General features: G+C 33.9%; 1 long non-coding RNA gene across 1 annotated transcript in view; it reads left to right on the top strand.

Annotated features, from left to right (window-relative positions):
• The window catches only part of LOC143667006 (uncharacterized), a 128260-nt gene that overhangs the window by 8030 nt on the left and 104500 nt on the right, over nucleotides 1-15730 (top strand). Inside the window, exon 2 of the long non-coding RNA XR_013167809.1 lies at nucleotides 5992-6098. This is a non-coding gene — a long non-coding RNA (uncharacterized LOC143667006). The remainder of the gene's footprint in view (nucleotides 1-5991; nucleotides 6099-15730) is intronic.

Below are 15730 nucleotides of genomic sequence, written 5' to 3'. Positions count from 1 at the left end.
ATATATAAGTGGAATGGAACATTCCATTTCTTCTGTACCTTTCCCTCTAATGGAGATTATCTTAAAAATTACTCTTTATACCAAAGTTAAATGTCAGTGATATGGGGTTGTGAGGGAGGGGTATGGGATTCTTTTATTTTTTCCAGAAGAAATGAGAATGTTCTCATATTGATTGTGGTGGTGAAGGCATAACTATTTGATTATACTAGGAACCATTGATTGAATACTTAGGGTAGATTATATGGTATGTGAATAAAACTGTAATAAAAAGAAAAGAAGGAAGGAAAGAGGGTGAAGGTAACAACTTGGTCACAGTTTGTGTATCCCTGGCTGTGTGAAACTCATAATCAAAAGCATCACCATTTACTCACCTTTAGGTATCACCTGTCCTCTGAGAGACAGCACAGGAGAAAGGCTTAGTTTCTTATTTCTTAGATTTTTGCTCATTAGTTTTTCATTATGATCAACTTAGTTGATTCTGAAATAAAAGATTAGAAATCTATGAAAAAATTATTGCCAGGTTTTCTAAGGTAAGATTTTCAGATGTTTTAAATGCTAAAGGTGTAATCTGCTTAAATGTACATAATTTGGAGGTTTCTAGCAAGTAAATTCATGCAGATGAGGGGTGTATAGCCCAAGTGCTTTATTAAGAACTCTAGAAAGCATGTACAGGTATAGCTAGCTTTGAAAATAAAGTTTTTCTGAAGAACAAATGTAGTTTTAATATTTGTTAATAATTGAGCATAATATTCCAATGTTGGGTCTCATTTCTCTGAACAGACAGATGTTCATTATCCATTAACTCAGATTGTGTTCTCCTTCTTCCCAAGCCAAATGCCTCATTCAGAATCTAGGATTAGAAAAACTGTGGTTCTGTTCATTTAAAGTGTTCATGTATTGCATATGTACCATATGATAGAAGTGAAGAAATTAATCTCAGTTAAAAACCATTTTGTTAAACTAAGCAAACTTGGCCCAGCAACTTCATAAGTAGCAGAAGTCACAAATGAACCTAGCCCATTGCATGAGTTTTATGCTAAGTGAGCCTTTATAAGGCAACCCAAAGTGTCTGAAACTGTAGATCTGGGCTGCATTATTGACACTACGAGCTCTTCCAAGAATGGAAAGCCAGCAAACAGCTGGTTGTACACTGAAGCCAGTGTATGTGAGTTTGAGAGTGTAATCAAGACAGTTGTAGACAACTACAAGGTGGTGGAGGGAGTGAATGCTGATATGAGTCCAGTATCCTGAGTCCTAGGGACATGCTCCAAGCTCAGATCCAAGCTGGTTAAACCTTCATTTCCAAAACTTCTTCTCTGAGTGGAGCAAACATTTTGCATGGCTTTGTAATTTTGAGAGGGGAGGAGGGAACACTTGGGAGATGTATGAGTAATTACTGGAAGCCAAGGCCAGGACCTTCCTGATAGGGGCCAGACAAGAGACTCAGTATCCCCAGTTTATCAGAGGTAATTTAGTCTGTTGTCAGCCAAGCAGAGATACTACGCAGCGTTAGTGTAGGTCAAGAAGCTTCATCATGATTCTCTTACAGGTACCTACGGTTTTGAACACCTCCAGAAACTCATTTATCAGGCATGGCAGCTGTCATCTATTTTCAGACTCCATTTGCTAGGAATAAAAGTATTTTTAGCTAGTTCTGAGGCTGGTTGGGATTTAGCCTTCAGGTGTGCATACATCATTCCTGGAATTGAGTTAAATAAGCCATAACTAATATGGGGAAGGGTGGGGTGTGTGGGGGTAGAAGGTGGGTGGTGATGGGAGAGTGGCCACCTTCCCTCCCGGGATGTTCTGGTGGAGAGACCATCAGTCCCTCCTAACGGTTAATCATTACAAGTCTCAAGGGACCTGGTAACAATAATCAAAGATACTCTTTCATTTTCCTTACCTTGTTAAAAGCCAGGTTATAATCAGAACATTCATTTATGATGTGAATGAGGAATTATCAGTTTTTATAGATTAAAAAATAATGAGATTCAGAGAGAGAAATACCTTCCTTTGTGTCTGACTGCAAGTCCTGTGTTCCTTTTTGTATATATCTTTATTTTGGAGATATTCATTGTATCTCCCATATCACACAAAGCTGCTGAATAAATTGATTCCAGAAATAACACTTGATAATGTAGAGTGGCCATGTTAATTAGGCAAATTAAGTACAAGCAAGGGTCCTATATTCTTATGTATTGATACCACAGGGAAAGCATTTCTGAGCCTACCTCAATAAACCTGGCCAGTGATGGTATCTATCATCGTAGAACATAATAGCATGATGCTGTTATGTGATTCCATGTAGATTGTAAATAAATTATATGAAGTAATTTGTATATTTATCAGTTAGCTCTATCCTTTTAGATGAAAGAGAAGCAGCAGTCATATTCTCTTAAATCATTATAGTTGCTCGTGCTGTTGTGTTTTTCATAACCCTGATGATAGGTCTTAATCCAGCACTAACACTTAGCAGACCATAGCAATATCTCTTCTGTGCTCTGTTTAATGTCCCAACATTAAAATTTTATGAATGACTGCAAATGGATAACAAGTGCCAAGGCAGGCCCCAGTAGCTATTGTTCAGAAGTGTTTTCTCCACAGCATTTTCCTGAGCTCTGCAAACACATCTTCCATCTGGCAGCTGGCTAGATTTTCATCTTTTTTTTTTCTCTGTGTAAAGCCCTTAGTTAATGCCATTTCAAGCATTTTGCTATTCAGGCTAAGTGAATAGTTTATCAAAATCTGAAGTCCTAGTGGTCAGTATTAATGATGAACTATAGAAAATCATGTATATATATTTTAATAGTTCTCACTCTTTAACAGAACCCATGAAAAAATCCTTAGGTGCTAAAGTATCTGTTTTTCAAACAGTTATTATTGCTAATGGTGCACAGTCATCCTCTGCCTCTTCCAGTCTTACAGTTGAGGGTCCTGGTGACCCTACATCTCTAAACTGAACTATAACCTGAGGTCAAGTTTGTTAAAGTAACAACCTCTACTTCTCTGTTTCCCAAGACCCAGAATTTATGTTGCTTTTTGCATATTCAGTATACACTATGCCTTTGATGAATCTGCAGTCCGTGAGTTCTGTTGGAGCTGAAATACCTCCCATTCCTGGTCCCTCACACTACATTGACTCATTTTGCAGTGTCTGCTTTAGATTGCCCACTTATGACCAGTCCAATTTTTTATGATGTTTACACTGACCTATCTCATTTCAGATACCTTCCCCAGAAAAATACCTGTATGTATATCCATTGTTATTGATTCAAACAACTTTTTTGACAGAAAGTGGTTTAAAAAGATTTGGTCTTAGTAAGAAGAAGATGGATTTGAGTGCCAAAACCTTTGTCCTTGACCCAGTTCTGGTCCTTCATTTACTATTTTGTCTTAAGTAATGACCAGTTTTCCTGGATTTCAGTTTCTGCATCTGTAAAAAGAAGAAGATTGGTTTTATACTTCTTTGGTGGAGTCAGAAAAATTTAGCTACTCAGCTACTCCCTATCAGAGAATGAAAGAAGGGTCCTCCCATTTTTGAGCAGATTGTTCTATTTAACTCCTCCACTCAGATTCACAAAGGAAATAGCATCATACAGTGAAAGAAAGGAAATGCTGCCTAGTCAGATCAGCTAAATTTGATTGCATAGTGGCTGAATCAGCTAAATTCTCTACTAGTTAGATTAAGTGATTCCTAAATTGTCCTTCAGTTCCAAATAAATCAATTATTCAGTTACTTTTGTCAAGAAAGCATAGTCAGTGTGTTAGATTCAGTTGTCAACTTGGCCAGGTGAGCATACCTAGTCTTGTTGCTGCGGACATAAGCCAATGGTACGTGAACCTCATCTGTTGCCAATTACATCTGCAGTCAGCTAGGAGGCTTGTCTGCTGCAATGAGTGATGTTTGACTTAATTGGTTGGTGCTTAAATGAGAGATTGCAACGTAGCACTGCTAGCAGCTTGGCATTCCTCATCTCAGCACTTGTAGCTCAGCCCGGGCCCTTGGAGATGGAGAAAGAAATTACCCCAGGGAAAGTTGTTGGAACCCAGGGGCCTGGAGAGAAGACCAGCAGAGACCATCTTGTGCCTTCCACGTAAGAAAGAACCTCAGTGGAAAGTAAGCTGCCTTTCCTCTGAAGAACCAACAAAATAAATCCCCTTTTATTAAAAGCCAATCCATCTCTGGTGTGTTGCATTCCGGCAGCTAGCAAACTAGAACAGTCAGTAAAATAACCAACTGATGTAGATTAAGAATTTAACTTACTAGTTTTATAATCAAGCTGGTTTTCATGTAACACAATAGATAACATGAAGTCTCATGTCACATAATTATTATAGCTTCAAAGTTCTCTCTCATAGCTCTTATAATTCCTGGTGGACTGTAAAGAGAATTTACAACCAAATATGTCTTTCTTTTGGGTAAATGAAGATAGTCTCACTGGCACGAAAGAATCATTGATTAGGATAGGATATGCTGGAAGCATTTGATATAGGAAACATACATTGGTTTGGGGAGCAAATGAAAATTAAAAACTGGTATCACCATATAAGATAATGCAACTGTTTTTCATCTTAAACAGGTTCGTTCAGTAATTTTGAAGAACTAGTAGAAAGGGATTTTGAACTGAGGTTGATTCAACCTGAGTTAAGGAAATGGAATCTGGATAGAGTTGCCAATGATTAAAATGTTACCCATATGAACCTTTCATAAAAATAAATTCCCATTATAGAGAATGTGGACAATACTAAAATGTAAAGAAGAAATAATTTAACCTTAGCTCTGTTATATGTATGTGTGTGTGTGTATGTGTATGTATATACATATGTGTGTAAATGTATACACGTGTGTATTCTGAAAATTTGGTATATGGGAACACAGTTTTGAGTCAAGCTTTTATTTATGAACATATTCCTATTGTATTAAATACTTCTCAAAAAAGTATATCATATAGATATATCAAAGATATATCAAAGTCTTATAGCATTTCCCTAAAATAGACTATTCTTTCATCATAATGTGATTACTAATACAGGTTCTTACTGCTGGCTGGTATGACCAGATATATGCCATACCATATAGCAGTGTTCTAAGTGCTTTCATGTATTGGCTCATTTAATCCCCACAATAAACATATGAGGTTAGGTGTTCTTATTTTTCTTATTTTATGGATAAGGAGGTGAACATGTCAAAAAGCTAAATAAATTTAGAACAATAAGAACATCTGTTTCACCTACCTCCTTGTAAACATGCTAATGACAAGCCTTTGCAAATCCATTAATAGTATTTGTTAGCAAAGTGAGTCTTTGTAATGGAATGCTTTTAGCAGATATTCCAGTCTGTTTAGAATTGCTGATAATAAACCGTATTTAGGGGAAATGGATACCTGAATATAAAATTGAACTGTTTCTTGACTGAAACAGCTCCCTTCTTTGTAACTGATGTGACTAATATATTATTCTTAGTGGAATAATGTGACAAGGAAGGACTGGGAAATTGTAATGGTGGTCTCCAGTCTCTCCCTGCACTGCCACGCAATTATTATTTTTTCTTTCTTTCTTTTTTTAACATGGACAAGCACTGGGAATCGAACCTGGGTCTCTTGCATGACAGGCGAAAACTCTGCCACTGAGCCGCTATTACCTGCCTTGCAAATATTTTTATACTTGAACTTATTATCTCAATGCTAGTTACGTCTTTGATTCACTTGAGTCTGATTTGACAATCCCATAATTTGTGTGATATTGGACGTTTTTAAGATTTTTTGATGTTTAGGGTCTGTTCGGAAATAACCATGGATTTCTCACAGTTCTCTACATCTTACTATTAACTGCTTTGTTCCAAACAATTCTGACACAGATTTTTGCATAGTGAGTAACCTTAGAAGTTAGATAGGGATAATGTGTTGCCCCAGAGCAATGGGTGCACACGTTTAACGTCCATTAAGAAACAAGCAGGTATTCTATACTCGGGGTTCCTCTTTTATATTGCAGTCCAGTGAATATGCACGTCACCTGACTCTCTTCGACTCACTCTGTGGAAGTTGAGATTTGAAGAACTGGCACAAGAAAATAATGATATTCTGGCTATTCCTACTGCTGTGAGTAATGAAGTTCTTTGTCTCTGACTCAGGAGTCTCATATCCTTTGTCAACTTCCAGGAAACTGGCAGGTTAAACATTTTTTGACTTGCAAGGAAAATAAAATCTCCTTTTACTGTACTTGACAGGTTCATATTTCCCTAGGGCAAAGTGGTATCAATTTACGTTGTCACCAAAAGTGAATAAGAGCCTGTGTATACTCAATTTTGACAATACTGGCTATTATCATAAAATTAACAAATCCCTCTTTGCCAACTGAATCCATTTACAGTTTAATGATGGTATCTCCTTGTTTGAATATGCATAGTTATTATTATTAAAGTGGTATCACATGGTACTGTAATTGCCTTTATTTGTTTACTCCCCAAATAGACTCTCAACTTCCATATTACAGGGATACTGCCTAATTCTTTATTTCCCATGGCTTAATTCATTGCTCAGTGATTCAGTGCTCAGTGTCTGTTAGGTAATCAGAAAATATGTAGTGAATTGGGTGAAGAAAATGATGTGTTACTTTATGAGCTGCCATAAAATTGGTGGCTCTTACTCTTTATTTCCTCGATTAACTCTTCCTTTGTTATTTTTTCTTGGAGTCTTAACATTTTCCTTAAAAACTGCTTTTATTTTTAGTGTTGTTTCCCATTAGCAATCTGCTCTCCTTCTTTCTAAATAACCTTTCTTTGTTTGTGTGTAAATTGAAGTAATCCTTTGTTTTTAACTTGGCAAAAGAGAAAATTGATCATTTATAAGCCATTTTATATCCTGAGTGCCCTGCCAAAGGAGTCTGATATTTTCTAGTCTTATGTTTCTTAAAATCTAACAAACATTAGTCTTCACTTCCACGCACTCATGTTCTTATCTAGCATTTGTCTCTTCCATTAGCCTTGGTGCATTTTTTTTTATCCTTTTATACCAATTTATTTCCCCAGTCTGTGCATGAAAAAATTGTATTTGCTTTAGTGATTTTTATCCCAGCAGAGAACTGAAAGCTTTGTTTCTTGTAGAGTGATGTTAGCAGTTATTTCTGAAATTCTCATTCACATATACCAGATTTGCTGGTATCTTCAAATCTCATTCTAAAAAGTAAATATTGTAAATATATTGAAGTAATTAAAACTTATATATAAATAGCTAATAATATTGTATATTTTTTGCACAACAAATTATCCATATAAATCAAGAGACTTAGAAAATGTAAAAATATTTATCTCAGTCCAATAATTTTTCTTTTTATAAGCTACCCTAAGGGTTTTGTTACCCATCTGAAATATGGTAACAAAATAAAACCAATGTTCAGAGGTGGTCATTGTGGTAGTTAGATTCAGTTGTCAACTTGGCCAGGTAAAGGCACCTAGTTCGTTGCTGTGGACATGAGCCAATGGTACATGAACCTCATCCGTTGCTGATTACATCTGCAGTCGGCTAGGAAGCTGCCTGCTGCAATGAATGATGTTTGACTTAGTTGGCTGGTGCTTAAATGAGAGAGCTTACCGTGGCATAGCCCAAGCAGCTCAGTATACCTCATCTCCGTGCTCTCAGCTCAGCCCAGGCCTTTGGAGATGCAGAAAGGAATCACCCTGGGGAAAGACGTTGGAACCCGGGGGTCTAGAGAGAAGGCCAGCAGAGATCGCTTTGTGCCTTCCCACGTAAGAAGGAACCTCAGTCGAAAGTTAGCTGCCTTTCCTCTGAAGAACTATATGTTAACTAAATAAATCCCCTTTTATTGAAAATCAGTCCATCTCTGGTGTGTTGCATTCCAGCAGCTAGCAAACTAAAACAGTCATCACAACACTATTTCAAGCAGCTACAGTTATTGGAAATCTTAAATACCCTTTATTAAGGGAATTAAATAATTTAAAAATAATTGTTAGAGGAATCTTAATTAATATTGAAATAGTTTATGTGCTAGTATTGAGTGAAAAAGCAGTTTTTTAAATATTTTTTTTGACAAAACAACATGTGAACATGAACATTCTCAACATATGAACATTACATACTTGGTGTACAATCAGTGGCTCACAATATCATCACGTAGTTGTATATTCATCACCATGATCATTTCTTAGAACATGTGTCGCTCCATAAAAAGGAATAGAAGAAGAAAAGAAAAAACTCATACGTACCAATACCCCTTACCCTCCCTCTCATTTACCACTAGTATTTCCATCTACCCAATGTTTTTTAACGTTTTTTCCCCCATTTTTCCTATACCCCTTAACTACTACCTTTCATTGGTCACTAGTATTTCAGTCTACTCAATTTATTTAAACATTTGTTCCCCCTATTATTTATTTATTTTTAATCCATATTTCTTATTCATCTGTCCATACCATAGATAAAAGGAACATCAGACACGAGGTTTTCACAATCACACAATCATATTGTGAAAGCTATATCACTATAGAATCACCATCAAGAAACATGGCTACTGGAACACAGCTCTGCCCAGTTTTAAGCACTTCCCTCTAGCCTCTCTAATACACCTTAAACTAAAAAGGGGATATCTGTGTAACGTGTAAAAATAACCTTCAGGATAACCTCTCAACTCTGTTTGAAATCTCTCAGCCACTGGTACTTTGTTTTGTCTGATTTCACTCTTCTCCCTTTTGTTGAGAAGGTTTTCTCAATCCCTTGATGCTGAGTCCCAGCTCCTTCTAGGATTTCTGTCCAGTGTTGCCATGGAAGTTTATACCTCTGGGAGTCATGTCCCATGTGGAGAGGGGGAGGGCAGTGAGTTTGCTTGCAGTGCTGATGGATAGACAGGCCATGTCTGAGCAACAAAAGAGGTTCTTCGGGGGTGACTCTTAGGCCTAATTTTAAGTAGGCTTAGCCTATTTTTTGTGGGCATAAGTTTCATATGAACAACCCCCAAGATTGATTTACAATCAGTCCTTTTGCACTCTCTGTATCCCTTCAGCTCCAGTTACCCAATATCTACCCTATTTCTATCTCCTCATGACCTCTATTCTTAAGTGAAATTCTCCAAGTTCATTCGTTAATGTTAGTTCATATCAGTGAGACCATAACGTATTTGCCCTTTTGTTTCTGGCTAATCTCACTCAGCATAATGTCCTCAAGGTTCATTCATGTTGTTACATGCTTCATGACTGTGTTCTCTTACAGCTGCGCAATATTCCATCTTAGGTATATACTACAGCTTGTTTAGCTGCTCATCTGTTGATGGACATTTGGGCCATTTCCATCTCTTGGCAGTTGTAAATAATGCTGCTATAAACATTGGTGTTCAAATGTCTGTTTGTGTCCTTACCCTCATGTCCTTTCAGTAGATACCTAGCAATGGTATTGCTGAATCATATGGCAGTTCTATACTTAGCTTACTGAGGAACCACCACAGTGCCTTCCATAGCAGCTGTACCATTTTACATTCCCACCAACAGTGAATAAGACTTTCACATTTCGAGATACATAAAATTTGGGCTAAAAGAAGAATTGATTTACCTGGATAAGTAAAGCATTTTATATCATATATTCCAAAGATAATTCAGTTTCATTTCTTCCTAGTGCACTTACTCCTTTGGCAAGTATTCAGATGATTCATTATTCTAAGAAATTTTTTTTTAGAATTAGCACATCAGTCATCCACATGACAAAATCTTTCTAAAGTGATTTTAAAATTATTAATTTCTTCTAAAACAATTTGTTAAATAGTTCCCATAATATTATTTCATACTTGAGAATATGAAGTTAAAAATAAACATTTTTAAATGTATATTATGCCTTCAAATTAAAGTCTCATTTACTCTTTATAACAACTCTGTTACATAGGTTTTGTTTTGTAAATTTTCGCTTAAGGAAACTGGTGCATTCTTCTATGACTTACTTTTTTAGCTTTAACTCAGCTGTATATGCAACTTACCTATGCTGAGGTATAGCTTAAGTATATTCATTTTTTATTTTTGTATCCTATCCCATCAGAAGAATATACTGCAATTTCTTTTTTTCTTTCTGTATATTTGCCTCTAGTGTTTTAACAAATAATGTTCCCATAAATATTCTTGTACGCATCTCTCAAAATGTAGAGGAGATCCTCTAGAGTGTATATGTAGAATTAAAATTGCATTGAATGTGCGCAATGATTATCCAAAGTAGTTTACAATGTGAAGTCCTACAAGCGTGCCTGAAAGTCCCACAGCATCAAACCTTCACTTTTCAGTGTAGTTGATGGTTTTACTTTTATTAGTTAAATGAGTCGAATTCTATCTTATAGTGTTCTTACTATGGGTTTCTATGCGTTGCAATAAATCAAAAGTTTTTTTCTATATTTCTTGGCTATTTATGTTTCATTTGTAAAATATCTTTTTTTATCTTTGACTCCCATTTATTTTAAATACATTATTTGACTTTTTTCTTTTGATTTCTTTTCTTATATGGGTAAAAAAATAATAAAACAACAATAACTGATTTATGTGGCTACTAGGAAGAACTAAAATATTGGTCATTAAAACTATATAAGTTAGGCCATGGTGGCTCAGCAGGTAGAGTTGTTGCCTGCCATGCGGGAGACCTAGGTTCATTTCCCAGTGCCTGCCCATGCGAAAAAAAAAAGCATGTGAGTTAGGAGAGTGGTCAAAATTAGAGCGTCTAAGATCCTCATATATGTATATTGGCCACTGTTTTTCTGTCAATAATAGTGTTGCAGTTATTGGCTCCCACTTTGAGGATTGTCGTGTTTTAATTTTTTCTGTTTCATTGTTTTATAAATGGGAAATTCTAAAGTAAATGTGGTCAACCTTATGATTTTATTCAATATTTTATGCTTATTGCTTTTAAAATAATTTCTTCCCTATACCAAAGTCATAAAATTTTCTCTTATAATTGTTGTCAATATTAAAAAATAATCTTTCATATTTAAGTCCTAAATCCACCTAGAATTCTAGAATTGATTTTGTATTTAGCATGAGGCAGTAATTTGATTTCATTTTTCACATGTTAATTACCAATTTATTACAACATATTGAATATTGCATCTTTTCAGTTCTGATTTGCAATGCCTCTCATATTAGATATCATGTTTTCATACATGAACGGATCTGTTTTTGACATCTTCAGGGATGAATATATGCTATGCTGTTTTATTTACTATGTTTCACCTTGATAACTTATATTTACCTTGATAACTTAGTAGTGTGAGTTTCCAAATTGTTCTTCTTCTTGAGGAAAGTTTTGACTATTTGGGGGCCTTTATTTTCGATATTATTTCAAATTTCTTTCACCAGACACATGAAACACCTTATTAAGGTATTGATTGTAGTTACACTGACTATAAATTAATTTAGGGGAAATTTTCTATTAATAGTATTGTTTTCCTGTTCATGAAAATTTGGCTATTAATTCAGATCTTCTTTAATTCCTTTCAATAAATGTTTGTAATTTACGCATTAAAGGTTTAGCACCTATTTTGTTAGATTTATTTCTAGGTACCTTAAATATTGCCATTGCTATTCTAACTGTAATATCTTGAAAATTAAATATCCTGTTTGTTGGTAGATTATGAAAATACAACTGACCTGTGTATATTAATCATAAATTCAATAAACATTTAAGCCTTTCACTCATTTAGTTGTCTGTGAGTAACAAAAGATTATTTCTCCCCAATCCTGAAGTTATTAAATTGTTTTTCATGCGTTTTGGTGTTCCCTTGGATTTCCATTATAATGATGAATAGGAGTGGTGATTGCAAACATCATATCTTTATTACTTAGGATTTAAAAGGGATTGCTTTTTAAAGTTTTTTTTTCAGTAAATTTGAAGTTTGCTGTAGTTTTGTTTTAAAAAGCCATCAGGAAAAATTTCTTCCATGCTAAGTTTGCTAATGGTTTTTATCATGCACAAGTTTTATTTGTATCTAATTCTCTTTCTGTACCTGTTGAGATGATTTTTTCCCCTCCTATAATCTGATAATATAGTTTACTGTATTAAACTATATATAGCCAGTCTGTATTGATGCCACTAATAAAAGATTATTTCAGTATCAGTTCAATCAACTTGGCTTGGTTAGGCTATGTAATCTTTTAAAATGGATTCCACTTGTGATTATTTTGCATAGAATTTTTATATCTTTGGTTGTGAGATAGGTTTATAATTTATTTTCTACTGTTTTTTAATTTGCTTAATATGAAAGTTATATATTATAAAAATAGGTTAGGAGTATTCTCTTTTACTCTTCTCTAGAGGAGTTTATATAAAATTGTAATGATCAGTTTTTGAGCTTTCAGTAGAACATTTCTTTAAAACCATTTGTACCTGGTGGGTGTTCTTTTAAAAATTTTTATAAGACAGCTTCTTTTGGGTGAATGTATTATTTAAGACTATTCTGTTTTTAAAATCAAATTGTATTTTTTAATTTGTATTTTCATCTTTAATTTCAAATTTATAGGCATGAGTATCTTTATAAAGTTCTCATGCTTTCGAACTTTGTTGCACCTAGACTTTTTTGTCTCCATTTATTTGTATCTTTTTTCATTTTTTTCTTGATAATTCTTTTTTTTTTCTTCTTTGGTGCATAGTCTGGGAATCTAACCTGGGTCTCCCGCATTGAAGGTGAGCATTCTCCCACTCAATCACCCGTGCAGCCAGTAATTCGTACCTTGTGATTGTTAACTTTGCCTTTCAGGAATCAATTTAGACTTGTTGATTCAATATTTTATCTTTTCCTTCTGGCTCACTTTTCTTTATTGTTTTCTTCTGACTCCTCCTTTGGGTTAATTATATTCTTTTTTTATTCACTTATAATCTTCTTGATTTAAAAAATCTTTTTCTCAAATGCAAATATTTAGTACTAGCAAATTTCTCCCACAAATTTTACTTCTGTTACCATTAATTTCTATAAATATTCTAATATTTATTTTGGTTCTGATTTTTTCCATGACTTGTTTAGAATTTTCTTTTAAATTTTCAAACATTGCCTATTTTATTTTGTTTTGTTAGGTTTTTTTTTTAATTGATTTACAACATACTTCTTTGTGCTGAATGAATGTAGACTGCCTTAGAAATTTGAGGTTTTCTTTATAGTGTAGTAAGGGCAGATTTTTGGAGTTATTTCATTTCTTCTAGAAAATAAAGTCTCTGAAGTATAGTGTTCTTCATCTGTTGTTTGGCCATAGTTTTGAATTGGGCAGGTCAAATTGTTTTTTGTCCTTACAGAATTTTTTTGTTAGCTTGACTTAATAATTAGAAGTGTTAAACTTTTCCACTACATTGGTAAGTTTGTTAGTTAAGTTCTGTTCATTTTTGTGTTATATATTTTGAATTTATTTTATTAGGTTCATTCAGATTTGCAATTATATTTGTGAAACTTGTATTTCTGGTAGCTTTTTTTTTTTTTCAAACTATGTTATGATTATACCAGCCTTCTTTCATTAAATAATGATTTGGTATATCTTTATTCTAATATTTTACTTTCAAGTATTCATTTTCTTCCTGTTTTAGGTAATAGCATTAGATAAATATATGTTTGGGTTTTTAAGATAATGGATTTCACGATTTGTGTTTTGTGACTGAGTAGCTTATTCCATTTAATTTGTTTGATTATTGATTTTTTTGGCTACTTTTCATCTTTTCCCTTATCTAGTTTGGATGATGGATATTCTCCTTTTATTTTCTAGGGTACCCCCAAAAGATTTGTAATTACTTAACAGTTTCAAATGATCATGTTTTTTTTAGCTTCAAACAATATAAGGCTTTAGAAGACTGATTTTGATCACCATGTTCCTAGACTTTGTGCTCTTCATGGCCAATATTTTAGTTCTTTTATTATAATCTCACAGATTAGCTCTGATTGAATCGCTGGACAAGGAAGTCTTTCCAATAAAGTATTGCAGGTGCTGGCTGTTAGAGGTGAAAGTGCATTTAAGAGGTAAGGGATTCACAAAAATGGATAAAAGGATCCTAGCGGCTCTGTGTGCAGCAGTAACATTATCACTGCTATTCTTGGTCCTTGACATTCCATATAAAATCAGAATTATCTTGTCAACTGTCACAAATTCCTGTTATTTTAATTGCAAATACTTTAATTCTGTGGACCAATGTGGAAAGAAGTTATTTATTTAAAATACACATCTTCTAATCCATGAAAATGATGTCTGTATTTATTTAGGTCTTCTTTAATGCTTCATAATAAAGTGTTATATTTACCCAAAGACATCTTACACCTTTTGATATATTCCTAAGTATTTGATACTTAGATTACAGTGTAAATAGCCTGTATTTAAAAATATTATTTTCTGACTATTTGCTGCTGGTATACAGAAATGCAGTTGAGTTTTAATGTTGATTTTGATCCAGCCAACTTGCTACAGACATTAATTTGAATACTTCACTAGTAGATTTTTTTTTTTTATTAATTAAAAAAAGAATTAACAAAACAATTAGAAATCATTCCGATCTACATGTACAATCAGTAATTCTTAATAACATCACATAGTTGCATATTCATCATTTCTTAGTACATTTGCATCAATTTAAAAAAAGAAATAAAAAGACAACAGAATAAGAATTAAAACAATAATAGAAAGAAAAAAAAAACAAAAAAATCAAAAACAAAAAACCTATACCTCACATGCAGCTTCATTCAGTGTTTTAATATAATTGCATTACAATTGGGTAGTATTGTGCTGTCCATTTCTGAGTTTTTATATCCAGTCCCGTTGTACAGTCTGTATCCCTTCATCTCCAATTATCCCTTCTCTTTTTTTTTTTTTTTTTTTAATTAACGGAAAAAAAGAAATTAACCCAACATTTAGAGATCATACCATTCTACACATGCAATCATTAATTCTTAACATCATCACATAGATGCATGATCATCATTTCTTAGTACATTTGCATTGGTTTAGAAGAACTAGCAACATAACCGAAAAAGATATAGAATGTTAATATAGAGAAAAAAATAAAAGTAATAATAGTAAAATCAAAACAAAACAACACAAAACAAAACAAAAACCTATAGCTCAGATGCAGCTTCATTCAGTGTTTTAACATGATTACTTTACAATTAGGTATTATTGTGCTGTCCATTTTTGAGTTTTTGTATCTAGTCCTGTTGCACAGTCTGTATCCCTTCAGCTTCAATTACCCATTGTCTTACCCTGTTTCTAACTCCTGCTGAACTCTGTTACCAATGACATATTTCAAGTTTATTCTCGAATGTCCGTTCACATCAGTGGGACCATACAGTATTTGTCCTTTAGTTTTTGGCTGGATTCACTCAGCATAATATTCTCTAGGTCCATCCATGTTATTACATGGTTCATAAGTTTATCTTGTCTTAAAGCTGAATCCATTCTGCCATTCTATGTCTTTTGATTGGGAAATTCAGTCCATTAACTTTTAGTGTTATTACTGTTTGGATAATATTTTCCTCTACCATTTTGGCTTTTGTATTATATATATCATATCTGATTTCCCTTCTTTCTACACTTTACTCCATACCTCTCTCTTCTGTCTTTTCGTATCTGACTCTAGTGCTCCCTTTAGTATTTCTTGCAGAGCTGGTCTCTTGGTCACAAATTCTCTCAGTGACTTTTTGTCTATAAATGTTTTAATTTCTCCTTCATTTTTGAAGGACAATTTTGCTGGATATAGGAGTCTTGGTTGGCAGTTTTTCTCTTTTA

This window comes from Tamandua tetradactyla, chromosome 2 (assembly GCF_023851605.1).
Source record: "Tamandua tetradactyla isolate mTamTet1 chromosome 2, mTamTet1.pri, whole genome shotgun sequence".
NCBI classification, from domain to species: domain Eukaryota; kingdom Metazoa; phylum Chordata; class Mammalia; order Pilosa; family Myrmecophagidae; genus Tamandua; species Tamandua tetradactyla.
Note: the sequence above shows the minus strand (reverse complement) of the source record. Positions and strands in the feature narration are given on the sequence as shown.